Source organism: Lutra lutra, chromosome 6 (genome assembly GCF_902655055.1).
Source record: "Lutra lutra chromosome 6, mLutLut1.2, whole genome shotgun sequence".
NCBI lineage: Eukaryota > Metazoa > Chordata > Mammalia > Carnivora > Mustelidae > Lutra > Lutra lutra.
Genome location: NC_062283.1, coordinates 93,462,827 through 93,484,910, shown reverse-complemented (window position 1 = coordinate 93,484,910; position 22,084 = coordinate 93,462,827). Strand labels below are relative to the sequence as shown.

At 36.2% G+C, this 22,084-nt stretch overlaps 1 protein-coding gene across 4 annotated transcripts in view; it reads left to right on the top strand.

Moving 5' to 3' along the window:
- HIVEP2 (HIVEP zinc finger 2) overlaps window positions 1-22,084 on the top strand; it is a 197,234-nt gene that overhangs the window by 144,872 nt on the left and 30,278 nt on the right. The gene's annotated exons all lie outside the window — the stretch shown is intronic.

Sequence of the window (22,084 nt, the reverse complement as noted above, 5' to 3'; positions counted from 1 at the left end):
AAATAATCAAAGGAGATTGCAAAAACAGGTAAAAAAAAAAAAAGCTTTTGATATTCATGTTTAAGAGCTCTGTCCTCTTAGAAGTTGAAACCCTTAGGAGTTCAACAAAGGTTGATATGAAAATGAGAGACTTTGGCTCCTTTTCCACCCCTTCCAGGTTCCCCTCCCTGAGGACTTGGGTTAATGAAGGGCAACATTTCCACACACAGGGCGCCAAAGAAGAGATGTTCTTTCTCTGTGATTTGGGCAGCTCTTGATTGGAAGGGAAGAATCACTTCATTGTTCTCTCTCTTGTTTTTGCTCTGTCCTGATATTGGCCGGTTATGAGGTGAAGGCAACTACTGAGTTTATTTTCAGCGTAGGCATCTGCAATCTCTTGAGTTTCGGAAGGATTTCTTCTCTTTGTGTTCCAAGTGATGTGTGTGTGTGCACACGTGTGTAGTTGGTGCTTCTGCCTCTGTGCTGGCTACAGCTGTGCAAGATCCAGACAGCAGCTGTTTCACACTGCATCTAAGTCTTTGTGCCCACATAGTGTAGGTGAAGTCTTTTTTTACCCTCTTTTTCAACTAATTATATGCCTTGCCTGTGCAACTGTTATTATTTCACCAACATCTGCGAAACCGAGGTCATTTCTCTTTTAAAATATAGTCAGAAAAATAGCAGAAATAAACCTATTTTGAGAGCTTGTGTGGTGAAGCAAATTCCACTAAACAAAAGAGAGTCTCCGGATTGGAGCAAGAAGCATCATATTTATCACCTGAAACTTCTGGGTGATGAGGAACCAAGGGTGTATGAGCTTATTTCCCAAGTGGAGTTTAAAATTATACTTGATAGATTTCTTTTGGTACGAATTAAATACACTAGCGATCTTGACTTGGCCAAATGTGAATTTCTAAAAAGTACTTTCCCTATTACAGTTTCGTATGATGGCTTTAAAAGACCATGCATTCATTCTTGGTATGCTTAGCGACTTCACTTACAACAAAAAATTTTTTTTTTTAAGATTTTATTTATTTATTTGACAGAAATCACAAGTAGGCAGAGAGGCAGGCAGAGAGAGAGGAGGAAGCAGGCTCCCTGCCGAGCAGAAAGCCCAATGTGGGGCTCGAACTCAGGACCTGGGATCATGACCTGAGCCGAAGGCAGTGGCTTAACCCACTGAGCCACCCAGGCGCCCCACAACAAAAATTTTAAGTATCTTTTTCATCTGTGCATTTGATCAGTTTTTAAAGTTAACTGGTATGGAAACCACTTAGATATTAAAGCATCAACATCAGAGTTTTATGATGTATAGTCTAACTTAGATATAGAAACATGACAAGACTTTACCTGTTAGTATTAGGTAAGTATAAAATTCTCTAGTAAATTAAATAGTAAGTGCACTCTGTCATGCTTTATCTCTCTTTTGTGTATTGCTAGTGAATTTTGTCTCCATAATATTCCCTTATTATAGGGTGATTCTTTTTTTGGAAACTTAGGGTTTTGCTTATGATGCTTTTATTTTTTCTTTTGACGATATAGTTTTTATCCTACATACTGGATTTGGGTATATTAGGAAAAGGAAGGGAAGCAGTGAATTAGTGAATTTTAAGTGAATTAGATCTAAATACTATATGCTTTACATATAGTTCCTTTTTTCCCCCTTCATATCTATGTGGCCAAGACTTGGGTATACCTGTAGTTCCTTCAGGAAGTCGTCTTTGAAGTTTCCATTATAAGCGTGGCAGAACCTGACTGGCTGTATCCTGTATCCTGTTCTTCTGGGGCTCATAGTTAGATTGCATTTCACAATCCCTCCTGTAGTTCATGAGCCATGTGGCTGAGTTTTAGTGGATGGAATGTGAGTGGAAATGCTGTGTGCCACATTAATGTTTGACTCCTAAAACCCTCCCATGGATGACCCTCCATGTCTTCCCCCTCTTGCCGGCTTGAAGGAGGGTAATCAAGTTGGCCTTGCAATCCTTGTTGTAAATGGTGGGCCATAGGTTAAAGGGGCTTGGGTTCTTGGATTGAGAGGAGCCATCCATCAGGACCCTCATTTTGACTGTTATTGTGAATAAGCCACTAAGCATTTTAGATTTTGTTTGCTACAGCAGCTAGTAGTACGTTAACAAATAGAGATAGAATTCCCGGCTGCAAGAGCCTCCCATTCTAGTCTGAGAGATAAATACATCAAAACAATGGCAAATTGTGATGAATCATTAGTAGGGGATCACAGAAGACTTGAGAGGAAGGATTATACTTAGACTTAAAGATGAAAAACAATAAGCCAGATACCTCTCTATGTCTGTGAAATATTAATGTTAGAAGTTAGAACTTAAGTTAGAACTTGAGTCTTCACACAGAAGGCCTGTGGTGAAGATACCTATAAAACAGTGACTGAGAAGGGCCGTGAAATTAGCATTCAGATCTTCCCATGACCAAGTGATTTCATTTTAATATTATTTCCATATATAGATTCATTTAATTCTTAAAATAACTAAGGAAGGTCACAGGACAGGAATTATGAAGTCCATTTTATAGGTGGAGAAACCAAGGCCCACTTTTAAGTGATGTATCCAGGGATACAAAAACAGGGGAGCTGAATTAGTGTGCTGAAGGAGAGCGGCCATGGATTAGTGGGAATATTGGGGTTCCCGAGTAAAAGACAAGTAGCTTAAAATCCTCTTCCTGACATTTACTTTCTTTGTCTGTTCTTTGGCCTTATCTAACCTTGGCTGGAAAAAAGTTATGTTTCAATGTTATCACGAGAATTCAATGAAACGAAGTATTTTAAAGTGTACTGGTACTTCTAGAGCCCAGTGTTCTTTTCATGTTATCGTATTACCTCTTACCTGTAGCTGTGCTTCTCTGTGCCCCTCATTCCCTCTTTCTTTGATACTGGCTACTGCCTTATTGCATAGTTGGTGAAACTTTGGGAAAGATCCTCTCCCTACTGGTGTGCTCTGAACATGTGGAAGGGCAGGCTGAGCCGCTGGATGAGCCATCTGACCCACCTTGTGCATGCCTGGGGTTCTCCCTGCCATGCAGTGAAGGCTCTCCTGCCAGCCCCAGTCTTTCAAAATGGAAAGGCTTCTCCGTAATGATCACTATGTAGCCAGTCTCTGTCAAACAATTCTATTATTTGCTAATTAACATGAAGCAGCAAAGGATAAAATTATGATGCCTCTAAAGGTGTTGTTTGGTAGAGATGACAGTTTCTGTTTAGATTGCTTGTAGTTAGCTCAGGGAGAGACACTCGGTACTCAAACAGAAGGATATTTCCAGTTTGGGGAAAAAGAACAAGTTCTTTAAATGCTTTCTGTAGGCATGACTACTTTCCATGCACTTTTAGGAATTTTTCTTCCTAAATCTCCTAAATTCTTTCTTTTCTTTTGCTTATCATCTCTCGGGATAGTGAAAGGAAGCCACTTGAAAGATTTTATCTTACGGTTTTAAATTTAATTGAAATTTGAAAAATGAAAAATTTGCAATTGAAAAACAAATTGAAATCTTTCTCATCAAATAGATGCTTTAAGTAGTAAGAAAATTTGTTCTTTTTATAAATTTTTGTATATAAATTCACTCAATATGATCAGTCATGCCTTTCTTATCTCAGAGCATTTTGGGTATGTATAAAAATGAAGGCCAAATACTTAGACACTTGAGGTGAGTCTCTTGGAAAGGACTCAAATGTTTCATAGAGAAACATAAATCAAGTGGAGCTGCCATCTGGCAGTTGGAATGCCACCTTATTAAACTCAAATTCTGCACTTTGTGTGGTAGAGTTGCTATTTAATAATGACTTATATCATATCATCGATGTTCATTGAAGGTTGGTAAGCATCTAAAATTGCAGTAATGAAGACACACTTATGCAGCTGAGTATGGTGATGTTTTCTCTGCTAGGTTCCGTGCTTCAATTATCTGTGAGTGCTTAAGACAGTTTTTCACACCAAATGCAGACATTTTCCAATATTATTTATTTATTTATTTATTTGCTGCCATCTAGTTGTGTTGCAACCCAGACACTCAGTCTGAAGAAAAGGGAAAATATTTGCTGCTTAATCAGACTTCTGGGAAAGTTTTCTTGGGCAACAACAAGGTTTTTAACATATGGGGGGCAGGGGTGGAAATTGACGTCAGCTGTTTGACCCGCATTTGAAGAGAAGCCATTATTCATTGACATTAAGTGTTAGGTAGATTTTCATGTACAAGGTGAAGGTGAATAAATTTCAGACTGATCAGTGGGTGTGGGCCAGGGGCTGAGTATCAGGGGCTTAGCCTTGATGTATCATTCCTTTTTAGCCTGCAAGGGAGCTGTTCTCTCCCACTAACCAGATCTTAGCCCAGAGGTTTCCCTGATTTCTGATGTCACTAGTTTGCCTGAACTTTAACTACGGTTTTTAGCTTGCATGATAGAAGTCAGCTGACAGAGCTCGATGTTTGGGACTTTTGATAATTTTTTGGCTGGGTGGGGAGGTTGCTTTGAGCAAGTGTTAATTTTCCAACTCATTAGTTGATTTTGAAACCAACTACTAGTGACCAGAAATTGACTAATTCTTAATCCCTATTCTATAGGATCAGAAGACACAGTGCTCAAGAAGATAATGCCTGATACCTTCTCTCTCTCCTTTTTCTTGGTGTTTTAGTCCCTCATGGAAACATGTCTCACCCTGAAGTTGACAAGATTCATATTCCCATGTGCTTTTAGAGAGACTTAGGTGCTCCTCATGGGGGCCTGGATGATGACTTTCTGACTGACAAGACAAGAAATGAGCTATGCTTTATGGCTAGTCATTCAACCAGTATATATGTACACACACACACACACACACACACACACACTGCATGCACACATACAGAAATTCTTACATCGATACTCTATTTAATACTTTTTACTTTATAAGATACAGTGAAAACAGCATCCTGAGATCGAGCCCCAAATTGGGCTCTGTGTTCAGCTGGGAGTCTGCTTGAGGGTTCTCTCTCTTTCTTTCCCACTGTCACTCCCTCTTCTCCCCTTCTCTCTCTCTAAAATAAATAAATCTTTAAAAAAATTGTAGGGAATCATTAACACCTTTAAAAACCCTTAAATATTCATATTTGCTTCGTGATACTTTGTCTTAGTGATCCCTTCTCTTCAGAGGTACTAACAATATGACTTTTTTTTCTTTTCCCCAGAAACTAGAGAGAAGTGAATAGGAGGGTGTAACAAATATGTTTGTGGGAAACCTTAACTTCATTACCTGCCATCATGACTTCTTTCATAAAATAGATTTTCCCATTTTTTTTTCTCATAAGGAAAAGGGGACAAGGGGTGGAACACCTTACTCATAAGAAAAAAGTGAGAGAAAAGAAACAATATGGGCATAGTACTCAGAACCCAAATACCTAAGCATATCATATGGAAAATATTTATAATAGTACCTCCTCACCAACAGTTTGCTATAAATGGAGGGTGTTCATATTCGGGTCAGCTTATTTTCTCTGACAAAGAAACATCTCAAAGAAAATTTTAACTATATTGTTATTTGGTTTAATTTCTAAATAGAAATTTCCTGTCTAAGTAGACACAAAATAAGAGTATGAAATAGTTACTCTTAAATTCTGGAGAGAGAATTTTTATTTTTTTATATTTTTAGGCATTAACTAAACTTGATCTACTCAAATGAATCCAAATTGAATTAAAATGTTTAGTTCTAAATTCTTTCACAAGTTTACATGGAAAAAAGGGAAGAGTTGTTAGCTCATCAAAAGTAATACATTTGAAATTCTTTCTTCAAAAAGACAGTAATTGGGACTTTAAACTAAAATGGGCACAGATCATTTAGACAGTGAATGGAGATGATGTCACTCAACATTGTAAACAAAGGGCCATTCTGGAATGACAGTTTTCCTGTTGTGTACATATGTGCTTGCTGTGTCCAAAGAGTATGTACACATATGCCTAGAAAATCCTTCCTTTTGTTTCTAATGTAGTGATTTTATGTCAAGAAGAGTATTATAAATAATTCTGAATTGGGCTTCTCAATAATAGTAGGCAGTGCCTGTCAAACACAAAAGAAGATTTTCATCCTGAGCGGCCACGAGAAGTTTTCTCTTCCTTTGATTTGGTGGTGAAGAGAGGAAGTCAGGAATCCCTTTTGTCATTGCTACTCCCAGGAGAGGGGCCAACCTCATGACGAATCTGACACATAGAGGAGAGAGTCAAAAGAATCTCAGTAAAAGAAGCCAAATCCCAAAGGCTTCAGAGGCCTCTGGATCAAGCGTAGCCTGAAAGCACACTACCCCTGGACTATTGAGGATCGTGAATCAATGGTGGTAACATTTTTGCCATAGAGAGTTTGGGTCAGGATCTCTGTTCCTTGCTATCAAAAAGGCATCACACGATGCTATGATAAAATACCTTGGTTGGTGTTTCCCACTTCTTAGCTCTACCTACATGCCCATAAAGAAGGCATGACACTGAGGAAAATGGAAGTTTGTACAGGTTTTCATGGGGTTGCAATTGTTTGCCTCTCTTATCTGCCCTTGATGAGCCATCCCAAAGTCCCATTAGTTTATTGTATAAAAAGTTTTCTGACTGGTTACTTGTTACTAGTTGGTAGAATTTATTCAGGGCACTCAGGGAAGTAGGAAGTATTCAGGCTCAGACCTTTGAATGTCTTCTGTTTTAGTTTCTTCAGCAAAAAGCTGCTTTGTTCATTAGTATCCACAACAACAACATCTACTATTTGGTGATTTAAAATTGACAGCTTTGATAGGTCATCTCAATTGTCAGCTTATCAATAGGGGAGTAGAACAGTGGGGCCAGCATCTTTATTCCCATTTTACATATGAGGAAATTCAAGCTCAGAGAAAGTAAGGGAAACCATTCAAGGTCAATCCACGGGAGAGGGAGATCTTAAACCTATGTCTTCTGCCCACAAATTCCACACATGCTCTCTTAAAACTAACTGGTTTATAGGCTCCATTTGGTCCACAAAAGGAGCCTTGTGTTGGGGGACAGGAGGCCAGGGAGCTGCGCACTGATTGTGTGATCCATTAAATATTGTTGTGACAATGGCTTAGCCTCTCTGAGCCTTGATTTCCTCATGCTCTTCTTACATTAGGAGGATATTATGAGAGTGAAATGATAAGCTTTGAAAAATAACATAATGTATATATGCAAAATAATATTAAAACATTTTCTTCTCTATATTGCATTGCTACTCATCAGTTCAAAGAAGTATTATAATCTGCCTATTCAAATAATTTACACCCATGTTAAAATCAGAGAGCAGATGATGCAATAAAATTAGTTCTGGCCCTTGTCTAAGGCCCTTAATGAAATCAGCTCAAGCCTGATAAATTAAACAATATGATAAAATATTTAATTTTGCAATCTTCTCTGTGTTTTCATTTGCTTAATTGCTTTTGCTTATTTTTTCTCCACTTTAGTTTATTTTGACTAGAATTTGTGTGAAGAAAGAATTCTTAATGAGATTTTTAAAGCAAATTCTTTGCTCTTCAGTGATGTATGAGAGAGGATGAAAGTGAGATATAACAAATATACAGTATAACAAATAACATCAGTTATTTAAGACCATTTGTGGGATGGCAGATTTTGGCAAACCGCTCTTAAGGCTGAAACAAAAGCATATCTATTTTTTATTTCTTATAATGTTTTCAAGGTGAATTATTTCTGGCTGCCTTGTTTAAATTGTGTTCTACAAATTATTTATTTATATGGGTGTGAAGAATGTAGAAATTAGGCCAATATGTCCATCCATATTGGATACTGGTCAATGTTGACTGAAACCCCAAATTAGGAATCTGACAAATTCTCTGGCATTTGGAGTTATTTGAATACAAAGATCAAATTAAATCACATATAACTGGTTAATCAAAATGGCACTAAAAATGGTTTTTAGACTCTTAATTCATTGTTTGAAATTTTAGTAACATTTAGAATGGTTGATGCTCAAATGTAGAGGTTGATTTGAGACTTGAAATACTTTCTGATCAAATAGATTTTAAACTTGCTCAAGTACATGTGTCCAAATCTGATTTTATACCTTATGGATGTTCAACAAATAAAAAAACATTCATCCAACCCCTTCAGTACACCATACAGGATTTTTATGTAGATCTGCCAGTGTAAGTTATCTGTGTCCAAGAATATGTCAGATGCATTTACCATGTCTGCCACTGAGCCTTGACAGTAGCTGGAAATTTGACCATGTCTCAAAGATAATATAATTTGAGCATATTATTTCCATATTATTCATTTGCAATTCCTTAGAGAAGGAAAAATAATTAATGTTTCTCTTGAGTTGTGTTGTATGTACCTTTGCTGTTGTATTTATGAAATCCTTTCTTTTCTTGGAACCAATACAGGTGAAAGCAGAGGGAAAAGACAAATATTTGGGGAGTTTCCACTTACTTTTTATATTCTTGGAACCAATTAGTTTTCGCAATTGTGCTGCCCAAACACTATTGAAATATACAAACACGTTCAATTTTAGAAACAGTTCCCAGCTACATTTATTATGTCTCTTGTAATAGTTCCCATTATTGAGGAGTGCATGTGTATGTGTACATATTAGTAAGTGTGAGTACGAGACAATAGGAAACAGAAGTAGGAATAGTACTTGAAGCTAGAAATGATATTATTGTCAAAATGTGTGCCAGGAAAGCCTATGTACTTCCTAGAGGAAGGCGCCAAATTTAGATCTTAGTGCTATAGTAGCCATCCTAAAGAGGAATGCTAAGTAGGCTTAAAATGTAATGTCCATAAAACTGGTTTTCAATAAAAACAAAATTCTTGATCCTGGCAACAGGCAAATTTCTTCCACATGTCATCATTTGGGAGAATTAAAAATTATAAATCACACAACTTTTTAATTGCTAAATAAATTAGAATAGACACCTTTCTTTGTCTATGGTAGCAAGCAATGCATACTTTAGTAGCCATTGAATTGGGGAGAAAATGTGACATAGAATCATCATCAATTTTCTTTGATAAATTATTGATTAAAGCATTGAAAAAAAATCACCTCATTCACTAATGATACCATAAAAAGTGAATACTTAGGCCACCAATAATATTTTCTAAATGTTGATAGAATGAAACACAGCTTGACTATTGCAATATTCTGCTTTAGGTAGCAGTATAGAATTATTAGATACAATATCTTTAATTACTATAGCTCTCTCCCTCACTGAATACCCACTTGATCTCATTATCTTTTAAAAATCAATTTATCAAGTACCTACTATGACACATTCTGGTTACAATGACCGTGGTTGGGAGGAGTTCTTGTTTTATTTTCTGAGTGAAGAAAGAAGGCTAAAAACACTAAGTAAATTATCCAAGATTTCACAGTTGCCAGGTATTAAAACTGGCATAGGAGTATGGATTTTCTGACTCAAATTCTAGTATTCTTTTCATTACATCTTTTCTCCCTTGTCTCAACAATTTCGTGTACTTTTATAAAACTGTGTTAAATTATCATGTTAGTCTGCTCAGGCTGCCATAACAAAATACTAAAGATTGAGTGCCTTCAACAACAGAAATTTAAGTCTCACACTTTCAGAGGCTAGGTGCTGGCAGGGTTGGTTTTTATTCCAAGGCCTATTCTCTTGTCTTGTAGGTGGCCATCATCTCATTGTGTGTTCACAGACCCTCTTTTTGGTGTGCGTGCAGAGAGAGAAAGTGAGAGACTGCTCTCTGATGCCTTTTCCTGGAAGGGCACTAATCCTATGGGATCAGACCCACTCTTACAGCCTTAATTACTTCCTTCGAAGCCCTATCTCCAGATATAGCCCCATGCTGAATTAGGACATCAGGATATGAATTTCAGGGAGATACAAACATGCAGTCCATAATAATTGTCAACCCTGAGAAACTTTATGTAGCGGAACGAAGCCAGTCACTCCTCCCTCATTTGTGTGCCTGGGGCATGCTTAGTGGTCTGTCTAGGCTCAAGGGCTTAGGTTACTACCAGAGTAGGCTTAAATGAGCCACTGTCATCCAGTGCGGTTGCCTGGCACTCTAGGTTGGTGCTATATAGTCTTTGGAATTGGAGTGACCAAGGCCCACGCGAAGTCTCTGAGGGTAGTTGTAACTCATAAAAATGACAACAGTAACACTTGGAACAAATGCCATGTGTCAGATAGTCTATGAAGTGCTTTGGGTTCATTGAATTCATTATGTCTCATTGAATTCTCACAATTGAATGAGGTTGGTAGGTGACATTTGGTATTATTACTTACCTTTGTACTAAGATTTTTGTAGTCACAAGCTAGTAAATGCTTGATCCGTGATTTATTTGAACTGGACTGTCTGACTACAGTGCTTTAAATACTGCCCTCTTCTTCCCTTGTAGTTAGCATGTAGACTGGCATCTTGATAGTCAGAGCAGTAAATGTACTCTAAAACTGCAAGAGGTAGGAATATTCATGAACAACTCCAGGGGTGACTTTTTTTTTTTTTTAAGGAAGGGAGGGTAAGGGCAAAGGGAGAGAGACAATCTTAAGCAGACTTCATGCCCAGCATGGAGCCCAATCTCACAACCCTGAGATCATGACCTGAGCCAAAATCAAGAGTCCAACAATTAACTGACTGCTCCACCCAGGGACCCAGGGATGACTTTTTATATCTAGAGGGCCTTTGGAGTCGACATTGCCTTATTTGTCTTGACCATTTCTTAGGTAGAAGTTTGCTGATGTGTTGCTTCTGGGCTTCGAGTTCAGGAGCCATCTTTCTTCTCCCTGATTTTCAATGATCTTCTCACACACACACACACACACACACACACACAAACACACATATGTAAATAATATATAAATATATTTATATAAATTATATAAATATTTATGTAATATTAATTATAATAATATTTATATATTTACATAAAATATATATATATTTATATTTGGCAAAAGTATACTAGACTCAGCATCAAATCTCACAGGTTTCAGTGATGAAAATGACTGCTCCAATCAATAAGAAGGCAGGAAAGTGAGACTGAAAAACTGGAGAAACCAAGTTAAATTAAGATTTTATCGTTTACTTTTAGGTCGAGACATTTAAGCCTAACTCTTGATCAGTTAATTTAGTTACTGTATTGAGATGAGATCTTTAAGAAAAGTTAACACGGTTAATGTTTGTACTTATTATTTGGTAAAAAAAAAAAAAAGAAATACACATTTCTGTTAACTTTTTTCCTACCTAAAATTTTTAACGTATCATCTAGCTTTCACAAATTTTTTTTTCTTTGGTTTGGTAGCTGAAAAAGAGCCAGGAATTCTAAAACTAATCCTTTTTTGAGGTTTAGGATGCTCAACTTTCTTAAAATCCACTCAGGTCAGTCACTCAGTTTTAATGGGTTTCTGTGTCCTTGACTGTTGGATATGGTGGTACACAGGCCAAGATCCCTTCCATGCTTTATAGATGAGGGTTTATGATGCTCTTTTTCAGTCATTAAGCAAGCCTCATGCTGGGGACACATACACACACATACACATGGTGAATTCACACCCGTTTATTAGTTCATTCATTCATTTATTTACATTTATTCATATAATTACTTTCTTTTTTAAAAGACTTTATTTGTTTATTTGAGAGAGGGAGGGAGAGATAGAGGGAGAGAAAGAGTATGAGCAGAGGAGAAAGGGAGAGGTAGAGGGAGAAGCAAACTCCCACTGAGTAAGAAGCCGGATGCAGGACTTGATCCCAAGACCCTGAGATCATGACCTGACCTGAAGGCAGTTGCTCAACCAACTGAGCCACGCAGGTGTCCCTCACGTAATTCTTTTCATCATTCACTCAACTGACAAGTATCTGTTGTCTTTCTACTCTGCCAGCTGCTGTCCCATGTCCTGTGAGACATTCACATGGCTGCTAAACTTTCAATATATTTCAAATGTGTTTGAATATATGTAGTTATTTAAATAAGATAACAAATCCATATTCCAGGTATTAACTAATAGTTTGATCATCTAAAACCCAGTAAGAGTTCTAAAATTAATATAGGTCAGTGTTCCCGTTTACAGTATAAAAGAGACTTCTTCAGCCGCAGTTTCGAAAAAAACAGTAAAAAACAAAACAGAAGAGTATACAAATTTTTTTTAAAGATTTTATTTATTTGTTTTACAGACAGAGAGATCACAAGTAGGCAGAGAGGCAGGTAGAGAGAGGAGGAAGCAGGGCTCTCTGCTGAGCAGAGAGCCAGTTGTGGGGCTCCATCCCGGGACCCTGGGATCATGACCTGAGCTGAAGGCAGAGGCTTTAACCCACTGAGCCACCCAGGCACCCCCAATTTTTTTTGTCTTAAATCTACTGTTCATAAAGAGTGGCTTATAGTTCATTATCCTCAGAGTTTGATTGAAAAATAAAGGATAAATGTAATTGTTTATTGTATTACTTGATATGATAATATCATATTATTTGGATATATTTATCAGCTTAGATAAATTTTGCATGTATTCTGGGGCAAAACCCTCTTTTTAAATAGCCTAATAACAAATAGTGTTCTTCCTAAGACTGTTAAATGCATTAAGAACTCAGGACAAATGGATGTTTCAACTCATGAAGCCCTCACCAACTCTAGTTCCCTCTCCTACCTTCATCAGCCTTCTACTTTTCTGAGTAGGTTAAACACATCTTCAGGGAATTTCTCCATTTTTTCCCCTCTCCATTTAAAGGGTTCTCTTGCTTCATTATTTCTTTTGTCCTCCCAGTCTAAAATTGAAAAGTTTCCATTCTTTCTTCTGAAACTGATCTCTTAATCTATGCTTTTGAGTTTGCTTTTCTTTCCCACTTTTCTGAGAGTTTATTGCACTAATTATCTTATGACTTGGATCTTTCCCCCTTTGCTTCTCATCATCCTTATCTTGAAACAAACTTCTTAACCTTGAATTTTTTTCAGACTACATATTTGCAGAAATTTGCCCCAAAAGGGATGGAAAGATATAGGCTATAAATGTGAACTTGTTAAGTGTTTCTGTGATTGTGGCAGTGTGCTTAGAACCTCTGCTGGCTCTCATTATCTACCAAATAAAGTTCCTTTATCATCTGCCACCACCTTCCCTTCTCAGTCCCACTTCCATTACCTCATTATATTGAATATGCCAGTCACAGTTTCTTTAGCATCCCTGGCTCTTCCCTTTTGAACAGTATGTTCACATTAAATGCCTTTTCTTTGCATCTCTGCTTGCCAAATCCTAGCCTTTCAAGGCCCAAGATCATGTTTCCTAAAGACAGTTTTCCCGAGCGATCTTTTGTTTCTGTGAATCCGTAATACCACTTTATTTTTCTGTTGCTTTTCTAGCTTGTTTATATGGTTTTCTTGCTTACTAGACAGTATGCCATTTGAAGGCAGGAATTTTGTCTTACTTATCTTTGAATTCCACACCTGAACATTATTCTTAATTCAGTTTTTCTTGGTAAGTTTCATTGAAGTTGTCTAAATTTCAGATATAATACATATATTTTTATGTAATATATATGATACTTAGATTACATATATATTGTAAGTAAATCAGCAATATCTGGATTTAAATTCAAATAAATATGAAATTTACATTCCAATGATATTTTATTTCATTTCATTAGTTTATAAAAGCTTTGGAAAAAATGTCATTTGATTGTGTGAAAGGGCCTATAGGTGGAATTCTGGAATTATCTGACAGAGTTTACCCAAGAGGATCTTATAAATGCCTGGTGAAACTTGGAGATTCTTTTAGCCTTACACTTTGTAGGCAACAATATATTCCAAGATGGGGCTGAAAATGAGAATGCCATCCAGAGTTCATCAAAGTGTCAGGGGAGTACCTGAACAACCACATAGCATAGGCAATTTTAAAGGTTTTCTACTTACTTCCTTTGGGTAAAACATGGCTTCTGTTTGAACCACGTTACCTCTGTTGAGGCTTACTTGGTTGTTCAAGTCCTTTTTGATCATATGCTTTCTTGAACTCTGATAATAACTGAATGAGGTTCAGAATATTTGCTGTGTGCTAATATTATGTCCTTTTCTGAAGTCTGTGTGCCTTGCTGATCCAGTGCTAAATCAAGATGTGCTCTTTGACTTACTGAGGTTGCTCACCTCTACACTGACACACAGGTCAACTTCCTCACTCTGTAAGAATTTTCAAGAGAGGAGATGGAATTGATTATTTCAGCTGCTCAGTTATTAGAGGCAGACAGGGCCCATCTGGTGAGGTGTTACATATGATATGTCATAGGCCTTGCCTTGATTTCTTTTTTCAGGGATCTTTATTGTGGGTAGATATGATGTAGGGAGATAAGGTGATTCTTTGTCTCTCCGACCTGAGAATTGGTTGTAGCATGAGATACGAAATGCAATTCCTATTTTCAGTTATGCATTCATTGCTTTTGGTATTATTTCCATTGACATGGGAGGGTCTACTGTGAGAGATGGATTTTCCCTTCAGACAAAGTAAGTCTGTTTTATGCATACTTATAAAATAATGCTTATTTTACGATTTGTTTTCTCTATTCTCTTTGTTCACATAATCCGAAGTTAACATTGGCCTTGATGTTAATCTTGGCACATCCAAGAGTGAAAGGAAAGTTGGGAGAAGGAATCATTACCTTACTTACGTTTACCTGTAGCAACCAAAGAGTAAGCATAAGCACTGGAAAAGGTAAAACTTGAGAACACAATATATCGGAATTACGACTTGGCTGTTGTATTTCTTGTTAGAGTAGAGTAGCCAAATAGTCCTCCTCTGCTTTTATCCTCCAAATATTTAGTTAGGGTAATTATTTAAGACAGCTTGGCAGGAAGTGGTTATTTACCTACCATAATCACATTAGGAGATAGAATAGTGAGAATTGAAAGAAAGGGAAAAAAATAAGAATTGGAATATAAAAATAAAAATGTATCACAACCAAGAAAACAAAAAAGATATTTTTATTTTAATTCCAGTATAATTAACATACAACATTATATTAGTCTCAGGTCTACAACATAGTGATTCAACAATTTTATACATTACTCAGTACTCATTGTGAAAAGTGTACTCTTAATCCATCCCCTGCATTTACTTAACCTGTCCTCCCACTGACGGCCCCCGTCTGGTAGCCATCAGTTTTTTTCTCTGTAGTTAAGAGTCTGGTTTTTGGTTTATCTCTTTTTTCCTTTGTTCATTTATTTTGTTTCTTAAATTCCACATGAATGAAATTATATGGTGTTTGTCTTTCTCTGATTTATTTTACTTAGCATTATATTCTCTAGCTCTAGATCCATTTATGTTGTTGCAAATGGCAAGATTTCATTCTTTTTTATGGCTGAGTAATAGTCCATTATATGTATATATCACATCTTCTTTATCCATTCATCTGTTGGTGGGTACTTGGGTTGCTTCCATATCATGGCTATTGTAAATAATGCTGTCATAAACATAAGAGTAAATATATCTTTTCAAATTAGTGTTTTCATATTCTTTGGGCAAATACTCAGTAGTGGAATTACTGGCATTATCTGGTAGTTCTATTTTTTTACTTTTTGAGAAACCTGCATACTGTTTCCCACAGTGGCTAAACCAGTTTACATTCCCACCAAGAGTGCATGATGGGTGACGTTGAGGATCCTTTCATGTGCCTATGAGGCATCTGTACGTCTTCTTTGGAGATATGTCTGTTCATGTCCTCTGCCCTTTTTTAAATTGGATTATTTGTTTTTTTGTGTGTGCTGAGTTGTATAAATTCTTTCTATGTTGTAGATACTATTTATCAGATGTGTCATTTGCAAATATCTTCTTTCATTTAGGAGATTGTCCCTTAGTTTTGCTTATAGGTACCTTTGTTGTGCAGAAGCTTTTATCTTGATGTAGTCCCAGTAGTTTATTTTTGGTTTTGCTTCCCTTGTCTCAGGAGACTTATCTAGAAAAATGTTGCTATGGCTGATACCAGAGAAATTACTGCCTGTGTTCTCTTCTAGGATTTTTATGACTTCAGGGCTCACATTAGGTTTTTAATCCATTTTGAGTTTATTTTTTGTGTGTGGTGTGAGAAAGGGGTCCAGTTTCTCACACCATCCAGTTTTCCCAACACTATTTGTTGAAGATACTGTCTTGTCCCTGGCATATTCTTGCCTCCTTTGTCAAAGATTAATTGACCATATAATCATGGGTTTATTTCTGAGCTCTCTATTCTGCTCTGTTGATCTATGCATCTGTTTTTGTGCCAGTACCATACTGTTTTGATTACTATAGCTTTGTAGTAGATCTTGAAATCTGGAATTGTTATACCTCCAGTTTTGTTCTTTTTCAAGATTGCTTTGGTGTTTGTGATTCCGTCAAATTTTAGGATTATTTGTTCTTGTTCTGTGAAAAATGCTATTGGCTTTTTTTTTTTTTAAAGATTTTATTTATTTATTTGACAGAGAGAGATCACAAGCAGGCAGAGAGGCAGGCAGAGAGACAGGAGGAAGCAGGCTCCCTGCTGAGCAGAGAGCCCAATGCGGGACTCGATCCCAGGACTCCAAGATCATGACCTGAGCCGAAGGCAGCGGCTTAACCCACTGAGCCACCCAGGCGCCCCTGCTATTGGCTTTTTGATGAGGATTGCATTAAATCTGTGATCACTTTGGGTAATATGGACATTTTAACAATATCTGTTCTTCCAGTCCATGAGCATGGAATATCTTTCCATTTGTTTGTGTTGTTTTCACTTTCTTTCATCAGTTGATAGTTTTCAGAGAATAGGGCTTTACCTCCTTGGTTAAGTTTATTCTTAAATACATTTTTATTTTTTGTGCAAGAAATCAGACAAGAAAAAGAAATAAAAGGTGTACAAATTGCTAAGAAAGAAGTAAAACTGCACTATTTTCAGATGACATGATGCTATATATATAAAACCTTAAAGACTCCACCAAAAACTACTGGATCTGATAAACGAATTCTGTGAAGTGGCAGCACACTAAATCAATATATAGAAATGTGTTGCATTTCTATACATTAATAATGAAGAGGTAGAAAGAGAAATTCAGAAAACTGTCCCATTTAAAATTGCACCAAAAATAGTAAGATTTTTAATCATACAAAACATCTAATTCTTCTTGCCCTTTTTAAAAAACAAGGCAACATACACCATTCTGACAGGGAAATAATAATTGTGGAGATGGGGTTACCATATTTCCACAGGCCTTCTTGGTGAAATTGTGGTATTATGAACCAAAGGGCATACCTCCATTGGCTTTTAGTGAAAGAGCTATCCTTGCTTTGGGGAAGGTGATTGCATAATTTGACTTAAAATGCTTAATTTAAAAATTTTTTCATTATAAGAACGTAAGAAGCTTGATAACAGAAAATAGCTTTTGCTGGAAAATTAAATACATTTAAAGACTTAAATATTTTTGGTTTGGATATGAAATGATGGACTACTTGTAGAAATTGATTATTTTGACAACTAATTTTTCTACTATTTACTCATTTTAGGAAAATTAAAATTTTCATTGAATTTATTTTATTTTCTGTAAAAATTATTGGCCAGTTTAATGGGAGCATTGGTTTTTAGCTGCTGTTATTTTCTGTTTCTTTGACCAGTTAGTTTTAAAGATGGATGATAATCGTTTTTGCTCATTTAAAGTTCAATACTATTTATTCTTCATTCCTTTTAATCCGTTTCTGCAATAAAGGCCAGATTAGAGGAAGTAGTGTGGAGATTGGGAAATAATTGACTTCAAGTTTGAAGACCTAAACAATAGCCCCAAGCCATCATAATGACCTGTTAGCTCCTTAAGGAAATCTTTTGATTTCTCTGGTTCTCACCCTTTTCTTCTGTTAGTTGACTGATGGATTGAATGATTTCTGAAATGTTTCACAGTACTTATTACTCCCTGTGTGATTTAGAATAGATTCAAAAATTAATGATGATAGAAGTGGGTAGTTATATACCTGGTCCTAAAACAAGTTAGATATGACTTTTTTGATGTCAAATCTGTGGTCAAGAAAAAAAATCTCAGTTACAACTGTGATCTTGGAAAATATAACATGTGCTTAGGAACACATGTGGGGAGAAGTTTGCATAGCCAATACCAGATGATCACAGCCCAAATGCAGAGTAAGGACTAGAGAGCACTATTCGATACTGAATCATCAAAGAAAGATTAAATTATGTTCAGGAGACTCTAATTAACTCAAGAAGAAGCCTAATGTACTTTGGAAAATAATCACTAGCAGATGTTAAAACAAAAATCATTTTCTCTGTAGTCTTTACCTAACCATAAGGTTGTATTAATGAGAACACCTATTCCTTAAGCAACTCTGTGAACTAACATTTCACCAAGCTAAAAGCATATACAGTTAGAGAAAAAATGGAATGATATACCAGACAAGTGTATTTATTTCTCAAACTAACATTGAGAGCTGTGTAGTTTTGTGTGTTAACAGAGTTTTCTTTGAAGACTTACTCAATATCTATTCCTCACTAAACCTTTCCGAATTCTCTTGATAAAATTGACCATTCCCTCTTTTGTGGTGTCCCTGTACTATATTTATATTTATATCAAAGCACCAAAAACACTTTGACAACTAATTTTTCTACCATTTACTCATTTTAGGAAAATTAATATTTTCATTGAATTTATTTTATTTTCTGTAAAAATTATTTGTTCACGAATATCACCCTATTAGGCTCTGAAGTCTTAAATGGAGAACTTGCCTCTCCCATTCTGTATTTTGCTAACTTAGCCCATTTTCTGGTGCTTAGTGGGCATTGACAAATGCCTAAAAGTGTCATAAAATGGTGACAAAAAATCTAGTTAAGGCGACTTAAGTTATATCCCTAAATCACATGCGCCTACTTTTTTGGTTGTTTTTAGTAATATTAATTTACACAATGTTCTATTTTGTGTCTTGTCTGTGCTCCAGCAGCAGCTACCTGCTGAGAAGCAGCAAAGACCACAGGTAGCTCTGGGATCATGTTCACAAGCAGTTTCTAGAACCAGAATCCTAAGCAAAAAGACAAAATAGGTGAATTTGATTCAGTTTGCCCCAACTTCCTCCTGTGGAAACTCCCTTTTCCCACACACATTTTGTGACTTTTCAGAGCCTCTGCCTTGTCCCAGTAATTAATTGTTCCATGTTCCAAAAATTACTACCTTTTCCTTTTCCTATTTGTATCTCTTTAACCCTTTTTCTTCTTCTTTCCACTTCAAACCCAGCCCCAACCTTCACTTTGATTTACAAACTGCTTCCAAAGATCTAAGCTTATAATCATCACACCAGTCAAAGTGTGTGTGTTTGTGTGTGTGTGTGTGTGTGTGTGTATGTGTGTATTGTCATTATATGTGCCTGCCTTCTCTACCACCTCCCAGCCACCTCTTACCCTTGCCACACCAGACACTCTGAAGTGGAACCAGGGGCCCATTTAGAGCCTTTTTTTTTTTTCTTTTTTTCTTTTTTTGGGTGGGGAGAAGATGCCTCTCTTCAAAAAACTGGTGGAATTAATAAAATGTATCATGAGCTTGCATTTCTCTTTAAGTACCCTTCTCCCATCTTTACCTACTACTTTGGAATTTCTTTTACTACTGTTGAATATAAGTATCTCTTCTCTAGTGTGTGAAGAGCAGTGTTCATTCTTTTAAACATGTCATATTTAAACGCTTCTTTTAAATGAGAAACAGAAGGACCATATCTTGTTTCCAGTCCTATTTGCCATTTTTCATAGAGTTGATGTGAATAATAATTATTTTTAATAGTGACAACTAAAATGCAACTGGTTTATCTTATCGGCTCTTCTAAAATTATGATCTAGTGTGCATTTATTTAACTTAAAGGGGGAAAAGTGATGGAAGGTACTTATATTTGCACAAGAAGTTTGCCAATGAAGCTTTAATGTTTTGCAAGACTCATCAGAAAGTCATATTAAACTATTAAGTCCTAACTTGTCTTAAAATAATTTGGAAAATATAGAGATTTGAAATAATAAAAAATCCTACCAGTAATGGATATTTTAAAACATATCTATCTATCTATCTGTCTACCTATCATCCATCTATCTATCTATCTATCTCATCTATCATTTACTATCACAGCTCAGTGTGTTCCTTGCTTGGCTTAGTGACAATACCTTATAAGCATCCAAGAATAAATATCTAATGCCAAGATTTTTTAAGAGTAGAAGGGTTGAGAAACCACTGGGACAGAAACAGTAATGATCAAATTTTCCAAGTATTTTTTACATGTTGGAGATGGGGGAATTGGAAAATATTTTTGAGGAACTCTCCTGTAAGCCTATAGGTGACAGAAAAATCAGTCTGTACTTTGTAAAGTGAAAGATAATTTTCACCCCCTATTTAGGAAAGAATTTTAAATGATGTGGGGATATTTAACAAGATCCAATAACACTATTTCCTGAATTAAAATTGTTAGTTGTATTAAATATTAAAGTTTCATTGCTTGATGATTTCTTATGAATCTAATAACCTAAAAGCAAAGTTAAAGAAATGAAAATCTCTCCTCTTTTGTTCCATCATTTAAGAGTATACTGTGTGAAGTCTTGATTTCCAGGGAACATAAACATAACTTGTCACACTACATTCTCAAGAGCTATTTGAGGAAAGATTTGTCTTATATTTTGATAAGGAAACAGGCCCCAAAACTCATTTAAAAAATTAATGCAAAAATCATTTTCTGAGATGGTTATCTTCAGGTCTTTATGGTAATAGCAATAACTGCCTTCCTTGTAGAGGCCATTACTGTTTCTAATTTGCAACAAAATTATTTGTGTACAGTCACCAAGGTTGGTGTCATATCTTTGATGTTAAAACCGCCCAGATCTTTGCCTTAAAATCACACTAATTACCTGGAGGTTTCTGTAAGATAAAATGTAAGTGTAATATCCCTGCCACTGATTTTTCCCCAAGGGAAAACCAAACATTGAAGAGGTCATGAATTGTAAGGCATGTCAAAGAAATTTCAATCTTCTTATTGAGGGAAAAGAGGGATCTTCTCTAATCTCAAATTCCAAATATTTGTGCATGTCATGAGATAAGTGTTTCCTATTTCTAGTAGCCATAGTCCTGGAAAGTTAAGCCTGGAAAAGCAGATTCAGAACTGGGAACATTGCCCTGTCACAGCTTGTCTGAGGGATACTCTTGTGCTCTGTTTTTCCTGTGGAAGCTGTTGGCAAGAATGAAGATTTCTGGGATTGGGAATGGTTGGGTACCTATCTATAGTTTGCAACTCAGTTGGAAGGAGTGGATGCCCTTGCTGGCCTTTTGGGGGTTATGTTCTCCTTTTTCTTACTTACCTCTTAAGTTTAGTGACTATGGGATTGTCAATCATATGTAGTCACTGAATACTGCACGTTATTGTTCCCTGTAAATAGCTGTATCTATAGATTCTTGGTCCGTTTGTGTCATAGGTGAATGTTGTTTCGAGTGCAAAATAGCTCAGTGATTTATTAATTTTTTTTTTTTTGTCTGGAGGGATGCCATGCTTTACTTCAGAGTTGGTCATATTGCCAAAGTATAGTTTTTGTGTATGTGTGTTTTTAAAGCACTTTAGCTTGTTTTTTTTTTATTTTCTTTAAAAAGGTGTTATTTGGTTTGTTAAAAATATAGATATAGTTAATTATCTTATAGAATATATGTCTTTTTCTTTCAGTATTTAATCAATCATGCTCTTTGGCTTTGATGAAGCTTTCAATTTGGAGAACAGTAGAGGTTGTCTTTGTTGTTTTCAGTACCAACAAATGGTTGATTTGAGGCAAAGAGAACATAGTTTTAAAAAGAAAATAAATCTAGGATTTGCTTAATAATTTGCCCTTTGCAGCAACGGAATCTTATCTGACCACCCACATTCATCTGGCTGCTGACGAGGTTCTTGCTTCAATTGCAGAAGCTATTTTTGTACCTTTTGTGTCTTTTGAGGAACCAAGTGGGCCTACTTGCTTATAATGATTCACATCTCAAAGTGCACAGGGGGTCCTGAAGTGCTACTGTGGTGGTGTGGAAAGGGGGGAAGTTAAAGCAAACTACTTCCTTTGAGCACTTTGAATGCTCACATGAAGTGGGACTGGATTAAGGGACATTTTGCCATGTCTTGAATCTTTAGTCCTTCCTACAATACTCTAACTGGTCTG